Source organism: Cetorhinus maximus, unplaced genomic scaffold (genome assembly GCF_964194155.1).
Source record: "Cetorhinus maximus unplaced genomic scaffold, sCetMax3.hap1.1 HAP1_SCAFFOLD_833, whole genome shotgun sequence".
NCBI classification, from domain to species: Eukaryota; Metazoa; Chordata; class Chondrichthyes; order Lamniformes; family Cetorhinidae; genus Cetorhinus; species Cetorhinus maximus.
The window spans coordinates 7,811-20,301 of record NW_027596775.1 but is presented as its reverse complement, the minus strand read 5'-3'; the positions used below and the strand labels follow the sequence as shown (position 1 = coordinate 20,301).

At 50.6% G+C, this 12,491-nt stretch overlaps 1 protein-coding gene across 1 annotated transcript in view; it reads right to left on the bottom strand.

Moving 5' to 3' along the window:
• The window catches only part of LOC144674857 (uncharacterized), a 28,700-nt gene extending 22,225 nt beyond the window's left edge, over positions 1-6,475 (bottom strand). The window contains exon 1 of the mRNA XM_078536027.1: positions 6,278-6,475. The gene's annotated coding sequence lies outside the window, so the exon portion shown is untranslated. The remainder of the gene's footprint in view (positions 1-6,277) is intronic.
• Positions 6,476-12,491: the final 6,016 nt, after the last annotated feature.

Sequence of the window (12,491 nt, the reverse complement as noted above, 5' to 3'; positions counted from 1 at the left end):
TCTCCCCCCAGCACCATGTTACTGACTGTATCTGTACTGATGCCAATCCAGCTCCCTCAATGTCACTCAGTAAACACTCTCCCCCCCAGCACCCTGTGTTACTGATTGTATCTGTGCTGATGTTAATCCAGATCCCTGATACTGTCAGTCAGTAACCCCTCTCCCACCAGCACCGTGTTACTGACTGTTCTGTACTGATGTTAATCTAGCTCACTCACACTGTCACTCAGTAACCCCTCACCGCCCCGCAGCACCCTGTGTTACTGATTGTAACTGGATTGATGTTAATCCAGCTCCCTCACACTGTCATTCATTAACTCCTCTCCCCCCCAGCACCCTGAGTTACAGACTGTATCAGCACTGATGTTAATCCAGCTCCCTCACACTGCCACTCATTCACCCTCTCTCCCCTCAGCACCCTGTGTAACTGACTGTATCTGTACTGATGCCAATCCAGCTCCCTCTCACTGTCACTCAGTAACCCCTCTCTCCATGAGCACCCTGTGTTACTGAATGTATCTGTACTGATGTTATCCCAGATCCCACACACCGTCACTCAATAACCCCTCTCCCCCCAGCACCCTATGTTACTGACTGTATCTGTACTGATGTTAATCCAGATCCCTCACACTGTCACTCAGTAACCACTCTCCCCCCAGCACCCTGTGTTACTGACTGTATCTGTACTGATGTTAATCCAGCTCCCTCACTGTCACTCAGTAACCCCTCTCCCCCAGCACCCTGTGTTACTGACTGTATCTGTACTGATGTTAATCCAGATCCTTCACACTGTCACTCAATAACCCCTCTCCCCCCAGCGCCATGTTACTGACTGTATCTGTACTGATGTTAATCCAGCTCCTTCACAAAATCACTCAGTAACCCCTCTCCGCCCCAGCACCCTGTGTTACTGACTGTATCTGTCCTGATGCTAATCCAGCTCCCTCACACTGTCACTCAGTAACCCCTCTCCCCTCCAGCACCCTGTGTTACTGACTGTATCAGTACTGATGTTAATCCAGCGCCCCCACTCTGTCACTCAGTAACCCCTCTCCCAGCAGCACCCTGTGTTACTGACTGTATCTGTACTGTTGTTAATCCAGCTCCCTCACACTGTCACTCAGTAACACCTCTCCCCCCCAGCACTGATGTTAGCACGAGAAATCTAAGTGCTTGTCTGCTCTGTATACCTGAAAAAGAAACTTATTCCAGGTGCCCTGCATTTTTTATTCAGTGATACACCATACGTTTCTAGCCACTTCGCTTGCTTTGGGTTCCAGCCCGCCTGGGCTCCGGCGATTGTTACTAACGCAAGTCCAAATGCGTTACCCGAAAACTGACATAATCCGCACGTTTTCCGAGGGTTTCGGAGAACGGACACTCCCAAGCCCGTACGCCGCCTGCCCACCTTGACGTTCAGCCCTGCGCCTGCTCGTCGATGTCCCCCCAAAAAAAATGTGAAGAGAAAGCGGAGGTCCTCATGTGGCCCCCATGGGGGAACGCCACAGAGTACGCTCCCAGCTGTCCGAGAAACAGCCCCCCCGCCCCCCACCCGGAGCCACTCGTCTATCTCCCCCCCAACCCTCCCCTCCGTCACTTGATCAACTCCTCACCCAGGAGCTGCCACTGTTGTCCCTTCTCTTCACCGGGCTTCAACTTTTTCTGGCTAATCTGAGCATTCAAGGCTATGGGGCCGAGCGCTGGTCAATGGGGTTAGGTAGGTAGGTCAGGTGTTTCTCACGTGTCGGGTGCAGACTCGATGGGCCAAAGGGCCTCTTCTTCACCGTGTGTGATTCTGCGACATCTATTCGTGCGGGGGTTTTATCAGGCACCATTTCAGAAGCCCGTGTGCAGCCCACCCCCCACATCGCCCCTCGTTGCTACCCTACCACCCAAGCAGGAAAAAAAACAAACAAGCAAACAAACCCAACCAAGTTGGCTTGGCGCCTTGTTCTTCAGCGAGTCTGTGCTGGCGTTCCTCAAGCCATCCGCATCGCAGAGTTTATTATGGGGTTTGGTCCATTTGGCCCATCGTGTCCGTTCGTGGGTATGTGGGCATCGCTGGGCCGAGCCCGGCATTAATCGCCCGTCCCTAATTGCCCCCTTGAGAAGGTGGTGGTGGGTGAGCCGCCATCTTGAGCCGCTGCAGTTGGCTCTCAGATCCACCCTTCACCCTTCTCTTTTCCAGGGAACAAGATTCCCAGCCCTGCTCAATCCTTCCCGACACTTCGAACTTCTTGGTTCTGGTAACATTCCTGCCAGATGGACTGTCTGTTCACTTAGACTCATAGACGTTTACAGCACAGAAGGAGGCCATTCAGCCCATCATGTTCGCACCGGTCAACAAAGACATGACTACCCTATTCCCATTTTATCGCACTTGGCCCATAGCCCTGGAGGCTCTTTACCTTATTTGCTCACAGGATGTGTGGACACCACCACCAAGGCCCAGCATTTATCGTCCATCCCTAATTGCCCCCTTGAGAAGGTGGTGGGTGAGCCGCCATCTTGAGCCGCTGCAGTCCCTGTGGTGTAGGTACACCCACCATGCTGTTAGGGAGGGAGTTTCCCCAGGATTTTGACCCGGCGACAGTGAAGGAACGGCCGATATATTTCCAAGTCGGGACAGCGAGTGTGGCTCGGAGGGGGAACTTCCAGGTGGTGGTGCTCCCCGTGCGTCTGCTGCCCTCGTCCTTCTAGATGGTAGCGGTCGTGGGTTTGGAAGGTGCTGTCGAAGGAGCCTCGGTGAGTTGCTGCAGTGCATCTTGTAGATGGTACACACACTGCTGCCGCTGTGCGTCGGTGGTGGAGGGAGTGAATGTTTGTGGATGGGGTGCCGATCGAGCGGGGGCTGCTTTGTCCTGGACGGTGTCGAGCTTCTCGAGTGTTGTGGGAGCTGCACTCATCCAGGCAAGTGGGGAGTGTCCCATCACACTCCTGACTTGTGTCTTGTAGATGGTGGACAGGCTTTGGGGGAGTCAAGAGGTGAGTTACTCACCACAGGATTCCCAGCCTCTGACCTGCTCTTGTCGCCACAGTATTTATATGGCTGGTCCAGTTCAATTTCTGGTCAATGGTAACCCCCAGGATGTTGATAGTGGGGAGATTCAGTGATGGAAATGTCATTGAATGTCAAGGGGCGATGGTTAGATTCTCTCTTATTGAAGATGGTCGTTGCCTGACACTTGTGTGGTGCAAATGTTACTTGCCACTTGTCAGCCTAAGCCTGGGTATTTGGACATGAACTGCTTCAGTCTGCACCGACTCTCTGAGCATCTTAACTTAGTGCCAATCTCCTGCCTTTTCCCAGTAACCCTGCACATATAATAATCATCCAAAACCTTCCTGAATGCCTCAATTGAACCTGCCTCCACCACACTTCTAGGCAGCGCACTCCAAATCCTAACTACTCACTGTGTGAAGTCTCCCATTAGCCTTCTCCTCTCCAAGGAGAACAGTCTCCAACTTCTCCAATCTTCCCTCATAACTGAAGCTTGATAGAAGTTTTCAAAATCACAAGGGGTCTGGGCAGAGTAGATGGGGAGAAACTGTTCCCGCTCGTAAACGGATCGAGAACCAGACAGCACAGTTTTAAATTGTTTTGCAAAAGAAGCAAATACGAGATGAGATAAAACCTTTCTCCTGAACACAGTCTAAGAACGCTTGTCCCTCACTGCCCCTTGCACGACCACCGTCCCAGTCGATATACAGGTAATTAAAGTCCCCCATTGTAACTACTCTATGATGTTTACACCTCTCTGTAATTTCCTTGCAGATTTGTTCCTCTATATCCTTCCCACTAGCTGGTGGTCTATATATTACACCAGGCAATGTAGTTGCACCCTTCTTATTCCTTAGCTCTAGCCAATTCGATTCTGTCCTTGAATCCTCTGACACATCCTCTTTCTCCAGTACTGTAATACTCTCCTTAACCAAAAACGCCACCCCTCCTCCTTTTTTCCCTTTCCTTTCTTTTCTGAACACCTTGTAACCAGGAATATTTAACACCCAGATCTGCCCTTTCTTAATCCAGGTTTCCGTTATCGCCACAACATCATAATCCCACAAGGCAATCTGTGCCTGTAACTCCCCAATTTTATTAACTATACTCCGTGCATTCACATACATGCAGTGCAACCCTGATTTAGACTTCATTACTTGCTCCCTTACTCTGACTCCATCTATTAACTTACTGTTCTCTATTTTAGTGCTATCTGCCTCCCCCAGCATTTTGTGCACCCTGGTATTACTTTCTAATATTCTCTCCTGTTTCCCACACCCCTGCTGATTTAGTTCAAACCCTGCCCAACAGTACTGGCAAAATGCCCTGCAAGGAACTCAGTCCCAGCTCTGTTCAGCTGCAACCCGTCTGGCTTGTACAGGTGCCATCTCCCCCAGAGCCGGTCCAGTGTCCCAGGAATCTAAAGTCCTCCCTCCTGCACCATCTTTCCAGCCACACATTCATCTTATCTTCCTATTTCTGTACTCACTTGCACGTGGCACTGGGAATAATCTGGGGATTACTACTTTCGAGGCCCTGCTTGCTATTTTTCTACCTAGCTCCCTAAATTCTGATTGCAGGACTACATCCTCCTTCCTACCTATGTCGTTAGCACCAATGTGGACCACGACCTCTGGCAGTTTGCCCTCCCCCACAAGAATGTCCTACAGCTGTTCTGTGACATCCTTGACCCTGGCACCAGGGAGGCAACAAACCATCCTGGAGTCACATTGATAGCCACAGAAACGTCTGTCTGCTCCCCTAACTAACGAATCTGCCCTTCCGCTCTTCTTCCTCCCCTCCTGTACAGCTGGGCCACCCATGGTGCCATGCGTTTGGCTCTTGCTGTGCTCCTTCAAGGACCCTCCATGACAGGAGGATACATGCATACATACACATACACACTCACACTTACATACACATTCATACATGCACACACATACACACATCCATGTGCACACATACATATACACACACGCATGTACACACAAACATGCAAAACAAGGATCCATTGCCCTCACCGATATCCAGAATGGAAAACCGGTTAGTGAGCGGGACCTCTGGGGACTCCTACACGACCTGCCTGTTTCTCTTGGGCTGCCTGGCGGTCACCCATTCCCTATCTGCCTGCTTGCCCCTAACTTGCGGTATGACCACCTCTCTGAACATGCTACCCCCCCCACCCCACCCCGTAGTTTTCTGCCTCACGGATGCACCTCAGTGACTCCAGCCACCGCTCAAGCTCTGAAACGCGGAGCTCAAGCTTGTGCAGCCGGTGACACTTCCTGCACATGGGCTCATCTGGGTCACGGGAAGCGTTCACGACTCCCCACATGCCACAGGAGGGGCATTCCGCTTGGCTGAGCTGTCCTGCCATGCCTTAACCTTTTAAATCGCTATTTACTTTAACTTTAGTTAATTTCACTTACTTTAACCTTGCTCTTGTATTATTAACTATAAAGTAGAAATTAGTAGAAAGTACAAATTCTTTGCCCTTACTCACAAATCAGCTCCTTCTCCTGTGCCAATAAATTCTTACTTTCCCTGTGCTAGTTTAGAAATTTACATTTTTTTCAAAATTAACAGGGCTGAAACACAGTCCCTAACAACAGCTGCGGAATAACCAATCTACTCCCGACTTTCCTGTGATATCAATCCCTCACTTTTTTCCCCCCAAATCCACCAAGCAGCTCAGGAAGGGTGCTCCGACGCAGGTCTGACTCGCCTGGCCCCCTCCCCCTCCCCTGGAAGGTATTCATCCAAGTGACTTGTTAATTTTGGTGGTGCCTGATAAAAGCCTCACACAAATAGATTTGCCAGAAAGAGTGGAAACCCAGTGAATAAAAGGGACAACAGCGACAGCTCGGGTAAGAAGTTGGTCGAGCCGACAGGGGAACAAGAGGGTGGTGGTGAAAGATTTTGTTTTCTGGACTGGCGGGAATGCAGATTGAAGTGCTCTCCAGGGGGCTATGCTGGGAAGCGCGGGGTGGGTGAGAAAACAAACAAAATATATACATATTAAAAAAAATCACTGAGGGAGTCTCAGTAATGGCGGACTGCAGCTCCCACAATACCCTGCGCTCCAGAATGCCCTCTATGGGTCAGCCGGGGGCGGGATGTGCGCATGCGCGGCCAGGGAGCGCCGCCATTTTGGGCGCCTGAGCGAGATGCCGAAAGGAGCCACAATATGGCGGCTCCGTCCCGCGTCCCCGTCCCCCCGACCCTCCATCCGCCCGCCTCCACCCCCCCACCTCCCCACGCCCAGCCTACACAAACCTGGACCGCGGGTCGGTTACGGTGCCCGGCGACTGCAAAGTGTTCGGGTGTTGTGTAGTCGGGGTGGATAACAAGGCCCCGAGAGGGCCGCTCTCGATCTAATCTCGCCGCTCGCCCTCTTCCCTCCTCCGGCTCCGATGGCGGCGGATGCTCAGCCTCTCCGGCCGGCTAGCCGTCACCGCGCATGCGTTCTGTGGCGGGGCCGGCCGGCTGGTGCTGCGCACGCGTAACCCCTCGTTCTGGCGGGAGGGGGTCCTTGAGCTTCTGCGTCTGTGCGCTAGCCCCGGATCGGGTGCCTTACGTCCCGCGGGGCAGTGTGGGTCAGGGGAGCCTCCATGACAGGAGGATACATGCACACATCCATGTGCACACATACATATACACACGCATGTACACACAAGCACATATACATACATACACGGACAAACATACACACACATACATAAAAACATACATGCACACATACTTCACAGAATCACACAGTGCAGAAGAGGCCCTTCGGCCCATCGAGTCTGCACCGACATGTGAAAACACCTGACCTACCTACCTAATCCCATTTACCAGCACTTGGCCCATAGCCTTGAATGTTATGGCGTGCCAAGTGCTCATCCAGGTACTTTTTAAAGGATGTGAGGCAACCCGCATCCACCACCCTTCCAGGCAGTGCATTCCAGACCGTCACCACCCTCTGGGTAAAAAGGTTTTTCCTCACATCCCCCCTAAACCTCCTGCCCCTCACCTTGAACTTGTGTCCCCTCATGACTGACCCTTCATAGAAACATGGAAACTAGGAGCAGGAGTAGGCCCTTCAAAGCCTGCTCTGCCATTCATTATGATCATGGCTGATCATCCAACTCAATAGCCCTGCTCCCGCTTTCTCCCTGTAACCCTTTGATCCCTTTAGCCCCAAGAGCTATATCTAACTCCTCCTTGAAAACATGCAATGTTTTGGTCTCAACTATTTTCTGTGGTAACGGATTCCACAGGCTCACCGCTCTCTGGGTGAAGAAATTTCTCCTCATCTCAGTCCTAAATGGTCTACCACATATCCTCAGACTGTGACCCCTGGTTCTGGACTCCCCCACCATCGGGAACATCCTGCATCTACCCTGTCTAGACCTGTTAGAATTTTATAGGTTTCTATGAGATCCCCCCTCATTCTTCTGAACTCCAGCGAATATAATCCTAATCGACTCAATCTCTCCTCATATGTCGGTCCCGCCACCCCAGGAATCAGTCGGGTAAACCTTCGCTGCACTCCCTCTATAGCAAGTACATCCTTCCGCAGATAAGGAGACCAAAACTGCACACAATATTCCAGGTGTGGTCTCACCAAGGCCCTGTACAATTGCAGCAAGACGTCCCTGTTCCTGTACTCGAATCCTCTGGCTATAAAGGCCAACGTACCATTTGCTTTCTTTACCGCCTGCTGCACCTGCATGCTTACCTTCAGCGACTGGTGTACAAGGACACCCAGGTCTCGTTGCACATTCCCCTCTCTCAATTTATAGCCATTCAGATAATAATCTGCCTTCCTGTTTTTGCTACCAAAATGGATAACCTCACATTTATCCACATTATACTGCATCTGCCATGCATTTGCCCACTCACTCAGCTCGTCCAAATCACACTGAAGCATCTCTGCATCCTCACAGCTCACCCTCCCACCCAGCTTTGTGTCATCTGCAAATTTGGAGATTCAACTAAGGGGAACAGTTGCTCCCTACCCACCCTGTCCATGCCCCTCATAATCTTGTACACCTCGATCAGGTCGCCCCTCAGTCTTCTCTGCTTCAACAAAAACAACCTAAGTCTACCCAACCTCTCTTCATAACTTAAATGTTTCATCCCAGGCAACATCCTGGTGAATCTCCTCTGCACCCCCTCCAGTGCAATCACATCCTTCCTATAATGTGGTGACCAGAACTGCACACAGTACTCCAGCTGTGGCCTCACCAAGATTCTATACAACTCCAACATGACCTCCCTACTTTCATAATCTATGCCTCAATTGATAAAGGCAAGTGTCCCATATGCCTTTTTCACCACCCCACTAACATGCTCCTCCGCCTTCAGAGATCTATGGACACACACGCCAAGGTCCCTTTGTTCCTCAGAACTCCTTAACGTCATGCCATTCATTGAATACTTCCTTGTCAAATTACTCCTTCCAAAGTGTATCAGCTCACACTTTTCAGGGTTAAATTTCATCTGCCACTTATCTGCCCATTTGACCATCCCGTCTATATCTCCCTGTAGCCCAAGACACTCAATCTCACTGTTAACCACCCAGCCAATCTTTGTGTCATCCGCAAACTTCCTAATCCTACCCCCCACATAGTCATCTATGTTGTTTATATAAATGACGAATAATAGGGGACCCAGCACAGATCCCTGTGGTACCCCACTAGTCACTGGTTCCAGTCACTAAAGCAGCTTTCTGTCATCACCCTCTGTCTCCTACAACTAAGCCAATTTTGAATCCACCTTATCAAATTACCCTGTATCCCATGTGCATTTGCCTTCTTTATAAGTCTCCCATGTGGGACCTTGTCAAAGGCTTTGCTGAAATCCATATAAACTACATCAACTGCACTACCCTCATCTACACACTTGGTCACCTCCTCAAAAAATTCAATCAAATTTGTTAGGCATGACCTCCCTCTGATAAAGCCATGCTGACTATCCCTGATCAAACCTTGCCTCTCCAAATGGAGATAGATTCTCTCCTTCAGAATTTTCTCCAATAGTTTCCCTACCACTGACATGAGACTCACTGCTCTGTAGTTCCCTGGCTTATCTCTACAACCCTTCATAAATAGCAGAACCACATTAGATGTTCTTCAGTCCTCTGGCACCTCCCCTGTGGCCAGAGAGGAATTAAAAATTTGAGTCAGAGCCCCTACGATCTCCTCCCTTGCCTCCCTCAGCAGTCTGGGACACAAATCATCCAGACCTGGAGATCTGTCCACTTTTAAGCCTGCCAACACCTCCAATACCTTGTCACTCCCTATATCAACTTGCTCAAGAACCTCGCAGTCTCTCTCCCCGAGTTTCATGCCTTCATCCTCATTGTCTTGGGTGAAGATGGATGTGAAGTATTCATTCAACACTCTGGCTCCACCCATAGATTGCCCCCTTGGTCCCTAATGGGCCCTACTCTTTCTCTGGTTATCTTCTTCCCATTGATATACTTATAGAACATCTTGGGATTTTCCCTACTTTTACCAGCCAGAGCTTTCTCATATCCCCTCTTTGCTCTCCTAATTGCTTTCTTAAGCTCCACCATGCACTTTCTGCACTCCGCTAATGCCTCCACTTACATGCGCGCACACACACACACACACACATAGGTACATACATGCACGCATACACACCCACATACATACACGCACCAGCACACTTACACACAGACCCACACATTATGACCCATTCATTTATACACACTCGGGCACGTACTCATATATACACACACACACACACACATCAGAGAGCGGTAAGGACTTGGAACTCATTGATTGTCATTGAAACAAAAATACCACCGGGTTCACCAAAGCCAATTTTGGGGAGGGTCTGGCCTACACGTGACTCTGGACCTGCAGACCCACCCCCTCAAATGGCCCCAGCAACCCCTCATCAAACCGCGACAGAAAATTCACTGTGGGAGCACCTACACCAGAATGGAGCGGTTCAGCAGGCAAGCTCACCGCGACCTTCTCCTTTGAGCAAGTGGGGGCTGGGCGATAAGCGCTGGCCTTGCCACAGACGCCTGCATCCTGAGGACGAAGAAGTACAATATCTTCTCTTTTTTTGCAGAGGGCAGTTCACCGATGTTGAAGCTCCAACCGCAGAACACTGAAGGCAGCAAAGCCTGTGGCATACAAGTCAAGAGGGATTGTCAGCAAGGGTCTATCAGCACTTTTCACATTCAAGATTTGAAACCATGGAACCTTTCAAACCCAAGAACACAGGAGCAGGAGTGGACCATCGAGTCTGATCTACCATTCAGTAGAATTGTTGCTCGTCTTGGGGCTTCAAGTCCACTTTCCTACCCCATATCCCCAAAAAGGCCAAATATCTGTCCGTCCCGGCCTTAAATACATTCAACGATGGAGCATCCACAATGCGCTGGGGTATAGAATCCCCAAAGATACCGTAGATAAAACTTTTTTAAAAGTGGAAAGTGCTGGAAACGCTCAGCAGTTTCTGGCAGCGTCTGTGGCGAGAGAAACAGAACTCAAGTTCTGAAAAGGACTCAAAACATTAACTCTGTGTCACTGGCGGCTAGGTCTACATTTATTGCCCATCCTTAATTGCCCTTGTTCAGGGGGCATTTAAGAGTTAAGGGCCACATATAGGCCAGGACCTAAAGGACATTAGTGAACCAGATGGGTCTTTATCAAGCAATGGTTTCATGGTCATTCTCAGACTTTTAATGAATTCAAATTCCACTATCTGCTGTGGTGGGATTTGAACCCAGGTCCTCAGAGGGTAACTCTGGGTTTCTGGATTATTAGTCCAGCGACAATACCATTATGCTATCACCTCCCCACAGATGCTGTTAGACCCGCTGAGCCTCTCCAGTGCTTTCTTTATCTTCATTCCAAAGATTCACAACCCTTTGAGCGAAGAGATTTCTCCTCATCTCAGTCCTCAATGACTAGCCCTTTATCCTGAGGCTGTGCAGAAACGATCTCTCAGCCTCCACCCTGTCGAATGCCCTTCAAGAATCGGGTACATTTCGATCAGATCGCTTCTCATTCTTCTAAACTCCAGAGAAGATAAGCCCAGTTTACTCAGCCTCTCGTCATAGGGCAACCTCCTCACCCCAGGGACCAATTTAGTGAACCTTCGCTGCTACTGCCTCCGATGCGAGTATAGCCTTTCTTCAGCCTGGAGACCAAAACGGCACATGGTGCTCCAGATGTGATCTCAACAGAACCCTGTGCAACTGTAGCAAGACTTCCTTATTCCAGTACTGCAATCCTCTGAGCTGATTTTCCCCACACCCTCCTCATCACCTCTTCAGCAGACCGCCAACCTCCGCAGCACCGCCCATCTACACCCCTACCTCAGCTCCTCGGTGACTGGGACCCTCATCCCTGCCTTTCTGGCCGCTAGTCTTGACTATTCCAAGACTCCCCTGCCTGATCTCCCATCTTCCCCCCCCACCTCCCCGGAGCTCCAGCTCACCCCAAACTCTGCTGCACCTCTGCTATGTCGCCATAAATCCCGTTCACCCATGACCCCAGGGCGCTCAGGGACTGACGATTCTGACACAAGAATTAGGAGCGGGAATAGACCAAAGGGCCCATTGAGCCCACTGGCCATTCAATACAAACATGACTGATCTCTGGGCTTCAACTCCATTTTCCCGCCCGCTTCCTGATTAGTTTGGATTGTTAAAGGGCAATGGGGAGAGAGCGGGGCAGTGGGACTAGATTGGGATCAATACAGGGCTATGGGGAGAGAGCGGGGCAGTGGGACTAGATTGGGATCAATACAGGGTTATGGGGAGAGAGCGGGGCCGTGGGGTTAGATTGGGATTGATACAGGGCTATGGGGAGAGAGCGGGGCAGCAGGATTATTATGGGATTGATACAGGGCTATGGGGAGAGAGGAGGGCAGTGGGATTAGTATGGGATTGATACAGGGCTATGGGGAGAGTGCAGCAGTGGGATAAGATTGAGATTGATACAGGGTTATGGGGACAGAGCGGGGCAGTGGGATTAGTTTGGGATTGATACAGGGCTATGGGGACAGAGCGGGGCAGTGGGATTAGTTTGGGATTGATACAGGGCCATGGGGAGAGAGCAGGGCAGTGGGATTAGTTTGGGATTGATACAGGGCTATGGGGAGAGAGCGGGGCAGTGGGATTAGTTTGGGATTGATACAGGGCTGTGGGGAGAGCAGGGCAGTGGAATTAGTTTGGGATTGATACAGGGCTATGGGGAGAGAGCGGGACAGCGGGATTATTATGGGATTGATACAGGGCTATAGGGAGAGAGCAGGGCAGTGGGATTAGTATGGGATTGATACAGGGCAATGGGGAGAGTGCAGCAGTGGGATAAGATTGAGATTGATACAGGGTTATGGGGACAGAGCGGGGCAGTGGGATTATTATGGGATTGATACAGGGCTATGGGGACAGAGCGGGGCAGTGGGATTAGTTTGGGATTGACACAGGGCCATGGGGACAGAGCGGGGCGGTGGG